Raw genomic sequence first — 6,603 nt, 5'->3', positions numbered from 1 at the left:
ATATATATATATATATATATATATATATATATATATATATATATATATATATATATATATATATATATATATATATATATATATATATATATATATATATATATATATATATATATATATATATATATATATATATATGCCACCGCCTTTATTAGTTGCAGCAAGGCTGGATACATCGCCGGCTCCAAAACTACGAAATTTACCGCGTGGGTCAAGAACAATATGCAAGTTCTTGGCTTCATGCTCACCCCTTCACGCTGGCATATAGACTCTCAGAGCGCTATTAAAATAGCTTTCGGCACCAGCACCCAAGGAACTTAAGCACATCGATCGTTCTATCTGTGATAGCGCCCCTCGACTATATCCCCATGTTAAACCATATAGAACAAAGAATAAAGTAACTTTTCTATCAAGGCTTATATATTCTGTATACATTGTGAAAGGCTCACACGTAGGTGTATAGCACTGCCTTATCATATGGCGTTGATTGTCATAAATATATTGACATTCTGACATCTGTCAGCTCTTGTGTACTTTGCTCAGTACCGAACTGCTATTGTATGTGAGATATTGATGAAGTAGTGATTTTAGCCTAACACTCCTAAAACTAGTAGTGTGCATATATTATTGCGGATACAATCTGCAGTTCATTGTAGTGTAGTGTGCTCCTCCCCATTATTGTTTCCGTGAATAGCATGGGTTTATCAAGGGACGGCAGAGAGCATGTTACTGGTGTGGCGGGAATGTGTGGGACGCGCTGTGGTCTTCGTGGGTATGTCAGCAAGGTTGTCTTGCAAAAGTACGCATTATGTTCGGATAACACCTTGGGACTGAAGGTCGCGAATATGATAATGCGAATGTCCAGATGTTTGAAGTGTTCGTTAGTGCTGGTGTCGGCAATGACGTGAATGGCTGACAGATTATCACAGCAGAGCGGTGTAGGCGCGGATTCTGTGAAGCATATCTCGGATAATAGATTGCGTGACCATTGAATTTGTATGCCCGCTTCAGACGCAGCGTAATATTCGGCTTCCGCAGTGTTTGTCGTGACGGTTTTCTGACGTTTCGACTTCAAGATGACAGGGACGCCGTTGATACGGAGGACGTATCCGCTCGTAGAACGATGAGTATCTCGACATGCATTATTATCGGCGTTGACGAAAGCATCGACGACTGTGGCACCGGGCTGATAACGAAATGTGAGGCCAAGAGCGGGCATACCTCTGATATAACGCAAGGTGCGCTGGGCAGCTGTCTAATGGGTGAGTAAGTGATTGGTCATGTAGCGGGCGAGATTGTTTAGTGGAAAGCTGATGTCGATACGTGTGAGTACCAACAGATATTGAAGGGTTCCAATTAACTCACGGTACCGGCAGTTAAAGCGGGAACCATCATTGAGGCTGACTGGATCAGAAGTTGCAGGTATAGCGCGACATGAGCATCGGGGAGGTTAAAAGTGGCGAGTGCGTCGGTGATATAGTTGTCTTGGACGAGATAAGGACGCGAACGTCAAGTAGCCAGTGAGGCCGGCCGAGATCCTTACAGCTGAATTCGTGCGTGATGAGCTGTTTGGAGTGATCAATATCAGAATCAGTTTCACCACAGATGATGTTGTCATTGACATACAGTAGAAGAACGCGCGAGAAGTCGGGGTAATTAATGGTGAATATACACGGGTCCGCAAAGCTTTGGGTGAAGCCCATGGTGAGAAGTTTAGACTTGATAAGGGCATGCCAGAAGCATGCCAGAAGCAGCCTGACTGTTCAAGGCCACAGAGACACTTTTGAGAGCAAGGACGGAGTTATCAGGTAGACCGACGGAGCTAGAACCGGGAGGGGGCCGCATGTAGATAGGCTTATCGAGATCAACGTATAAATATGCGGTGTCGACGTCCATCTGTGCAAATTTCCAGGATTGGGAGGCGGCAACAGTGAGGACAGAACGTAATGTCTCATGAGAGCAGATAGGAGCGAATGTTTCGTCATAATAGATGCCTTGAGAAAAGCCTCTGGCGCACAAGCGCGCTTTGTATTTATCGACAATCCCATCAATCATCTATATCTTAAACACTCATTTGCTTGAAACGACGAAAGGCATCATCAGGAACGTTCTCGGGCTGGAGAAGATCATACGTGGCCGATTGGGCTAGACTGACAAGTTCACGCTGGATCGCTGCGCGCCAATGGTCGGCATCCTAGCCGCGGAGTTCTTCGCGAATGGAAGTAGGAATGAGCGGATTAGACTGGACAGCCAAGCATACAGCGTAAACTTGGGCATCCGTATGGTTATAGAGTCATTGTTGGGATATATGCTGTGACGGCGGCGTAGTGTTGATCTTGATGGGTATGTGTGCCATCGGGCAGGTCGTCAGACAAATCTAACAGTATTAGATGAGGTGGAATGGACTGGACGACGTTGTGTGCATGAAATCGAGCAAGTTGTAATGTCGCTCGGCGAAGTTGATTATCAGCTTTGTTCTGGCATCAAACACGGCGAAGGTGGGGCAGACGCGTTCGCGTGTTTCTGTCGGGAGCAATATCTCTTTATGAGAAAATCCGAGTGGATAGAGGTCAAGTGTGGGGGTGGCGCGAGTGGGATGGATACGACCGTTGTTTTCTATATCGGGAGACCATGGAACGTAGCGGGGCGAATGGTGCCGAAGAACAAGAACGATGTGGTTTTGAGCCTGTGCATTATGGGTAGCCATTTGTCATGCGCATATTATTGGGTGGGTGGTAGCATTTAAAGGGCAAGAATTAGCGCGTGATGGTAAGAGGAGGTTGCGAAGGGTACGCGATGTGGAATGCTTGGCAATATGATATTGAAGATTGACATTGATGGTGGTCTCCATAGGAACGGGTGGTAGAGAAGTGGAAGTGGCGGGCAGTGGGACGGCTAAGTCATCGTCGCCGGAGTCGTGATCGGAATCAGAGTCGTAGATAGCTGTAGTATGACATCCATATCGGAATCGGTAGCAGAATCCTCCCCTGAAGTATGGTAAGAAAGCTTCCCTGAAGCTTGGTGGGAAACCTCCCATGATGCCTGAGCAGCCAGGCGCACCTAACTCAGAGCTATCGGATGCGGTTCCAAGACTGGTGGCAGTGAAGGGTGATGAAGAAGGGGGGGGTTAGCGGACGGAGGTGTAGCCTGGACAACAGAAGGCGTAGTAGCATAACAGGTTTTCGTTATTTCGCGTGTGGTAGGGATGTCTTCGCGTGAGTGTGGCAAACTGTGGAAGAGTAGTTAGTACCAACGTTAGTTCATGTGGGGAAGATGCGATCATTAAATTCAATTTCGCGAGAGTGACATATGCGACCAGTCTTGGCACTGAGGATACGAGACTCGTCGTAGTATTTCGATTGAGGATCGCGGCCTAAATAAACGCCGAAAAGGGTACGATCATCGAGTTTACCCTGGGGATCTTGATTGACGTAAGCAACCTGGCAGCCATAGACATGCATTGACCGTAAACGGGAGTGGGGCTTCTCGTCATAGAACGTCTCCCACGAGGACTTGTCATTGGGATTACGCATATTATGTTGAATTGCCTTCATGAGGCTGTATGATGAATGGCTTCGGCCCACATTTTCTCTGATCGCCTACAGTGGTGGAGGTGGCCAACCATGATATCTTTAATACTGCCATTGACGCGCTCAACGAGGCCATGTAACGCAGGGGAGGCCGTGGGAACATAACAAACCTTCACGTGGGCAACGGTATTGATGGCGTTTAACGCTGGAGAGGTAAACTTCCCGCCGCGATCACATTTTAATTCTTGGAGTAAGGCCAGCTTGTCTTTACCGAGATCACGGGTGTCTGCGGCCTCGTCTTTGGATTTCAGTGGATAGACGAAAAGTATACCAAAATTGACATCCACATACTTAATGTCGGATATACAGCCACCAACAGAAGCAGGAAGTCCAGTTTCAAGATCAACATGGAACACTGTACCGACCGGAGGGCATGTAGCTGGATCCTTTAGTGTGTTAGAAATGGGGCGGGCAGTGACGCATTTTGCCCGTAGCGCAAGTAGTGCATAATGTCTCATCCATGGGATGAGCAGAAACATCAGCTTCGGCACCAAGGAGGTCGGCTGTAGGGGATACGGCGTGTTTAATGTTGCCGATGCGAGCAATGCAGATATGCGCCAGTGGGAAGCTTTGACCACCTCAGTACCATTGCGGAGAAACGTGTCCGATGTGGTTTTAGGGTTTAGGGTTTTTTTTAGCAATGTTTGCTGATAGCATGTGTTATGATACCAGAGGGGGAAACCGACGGTAACTGAGCCATCTTCACAGTCAAGCTTATTGAGCGTGGCAGTCCATGTTTTCTTGGTGAACGGGTTGTTGTCATATAAATAACCTTTGCCCTGCTTCCAAGGCTGCGCAAAGAAATCGTAGAGAGGGGCGCATCAGCCTCGAGACTGCAATATTGCGGAACGTGAGCATTGATTTTGCTGGCGAAGAGGTTGATGTCGACACTGCCAAAAGGGCTCGGTCATGCGTTTTTGAAATAAAACAGGGCATAGCTTTCAATTGTCAGTCGATTCGCTGCGTTGTGTGTGCGTGTCGATATTGCTTTGACTGAGAGTTTTCCGTAGCGTGCATAAATGGGTGTGTCCAGAGACATGATGCTAATCAGAAGCGTTGTAGGTGCAAAGGTAGCAATTTAACAAAGACCATTTGTATCGGTTGCGCTGATAGTATTGCCGTTGGGATGTTGTATGACACACTCAGTAGGGTGAGAGGTGTCGCATTTGGGAGGGAACGACCATTGCGTTGCAAAAGTCGTACATAGATGATGTCATATTCAGTTTGCGGCATGATAAGTACGGCACCAAGTCCGGAAAGGTGACCACGTTGCATAAGCGTCATTTGTGATTTGTCGGGAAATTTCACCGTAAAGTGGCCTTATTCTGTTAAGGTCGATGACGCAAGTAGTGGTGAAAATGATATGAATCATAGCGCTTAAATCAATGAGTGATGTAGCGATATATGTTTGTGTTGCGGATCCATCGCGAGAAATGGTACTATGCACTGTGTATCGCTCTGTGAACAAGATCGGATCGGATTTATGGGGGATAGCTGGAGGTTGGCCGGATTGTGTGCCACAGTAGACCCCGTGTTTTCAATTAGATAGACAGACGATAGTAACGTGACCATTGCGGGAGAATTTGGAACAAGAAAGAGTAGAGCGATCAACGGGATACCTTTGCGGTCGTTGGAGCCACAACGGCGACCGATAGAATAAAGACATTCCAAATTACTGTGATCAGGTTTAGCACAAATAGGGTAGGGCTTGTTGCGACGTGAAGAATCACCGCTAGTAGTGTCAAAGGAAGTGCCAAGCACATTGAGGCCGGAAGGAGAAGAATGGACTTCGAGGTGATGATCGCCAGTGAACTTCATGACTTTCGTGTAAACATCGTCAATGGGAAAGGGTTTCGATGCCACGATTGAAAATATCGGAACGAGGCAGTTTGTAAAGGCTATATAAAGCAGAGCACAGATAAGATACTTGTCGGGCACGATTTCGCTGACATCAAGAAGTTTTGCCGTGTTTCCTCCAAGGCTTCAAGAGTCGAATCGGGTGACCCAGAGGCGGTGAAATTGGTGAGAGACTTCATAGCAGTCCAGAAGCGACAATGACTGGCAGTGTTGGTTGTGATGCAGATATGTTTGAAGAAGTAATTATGTGCTTTTGACGCATACTTATAAGTGGAACTGATCAACGTTTCATTGATGAAATCAATGAGATTACGGCGGCATCAGGAATCAGTAATCATATTGAGGCCTCCACCAACGGATAGGTCAGTACAAGTGGGATGGAGACGATAGAACACCAAAATGTTCGAGTTCCATACGAAGGCCGATTAACCACTGGTCGTAGTGAGCGTGATCATTCAGTTTAGTACGCTTGTAACTGTATTTGTATTTAGGACAGTTGCTGACGGCTACACCGGGCTGCTCTGGAGAGATGCCATATTTCTTGGCGATTGACTTGTGCACATCACGGAGGATTTGTACCTGATCGAGGGCGGCCTGAAGTTCGGCGCGGAGTTTGGTGATCTGATCTTGAAGATGGGACGGATCGTCATCAGACTTGAGTGTAGTGTCCAACAGGGCTTCAATGCAAACGAGTTGCAGGATTCATCGAGACAGCGTTTGAGAATGGAATTTTCACGCTCGGCGCTGGTATGAAGATCATGTAGCTGCTTGAGTTCGTATTCTAAGTCGACCGACTTTGTTTGAAATGGTTGGCGTCATCTTGGTGTTGGTCATTGTTTGTTTTGAAGTGATTAGCATTTGTGCGAGAAACCACGAGATAAGCTAAGGCAGCAACCATGCTGACGGGGATGTTGTGGACAGTGAGATCAAATTCAGAGAGCATAACATGAATACGGAGAAGGTGCGTGTTAGCCTCTTCAAGCGCTAATACAGTGAACAGCCCCCAGGCCAATTAAAGTTAACGTCACGTAACGCAAGAGCACTGTAGAGGGAATCAAAGGCTTGGTGTATAGTGAAGACGTCAATGGTGGGAGGTATATTGAATGACTGTATTTAAACCCGTGATTTTGGTACCTATGATTGGAATTGTGAGTGG

Source organism: Sphaeroforma arctica, assembly GCF_001186125.1.
Source record: "Sphaeroforma arctica JP610 unplaced genomic scaffold supercont1.5, whole genome shotgun sequence".
In the NCBI taxonomy this organism is placed as follows: domain Eukaryota; class Ichthyosporea; order Ichthyophonida; genus Sphaeroforma; species Sphaeroforma arctica.
Note: the sequence above shows the minus strand (reverse complement) of the source record.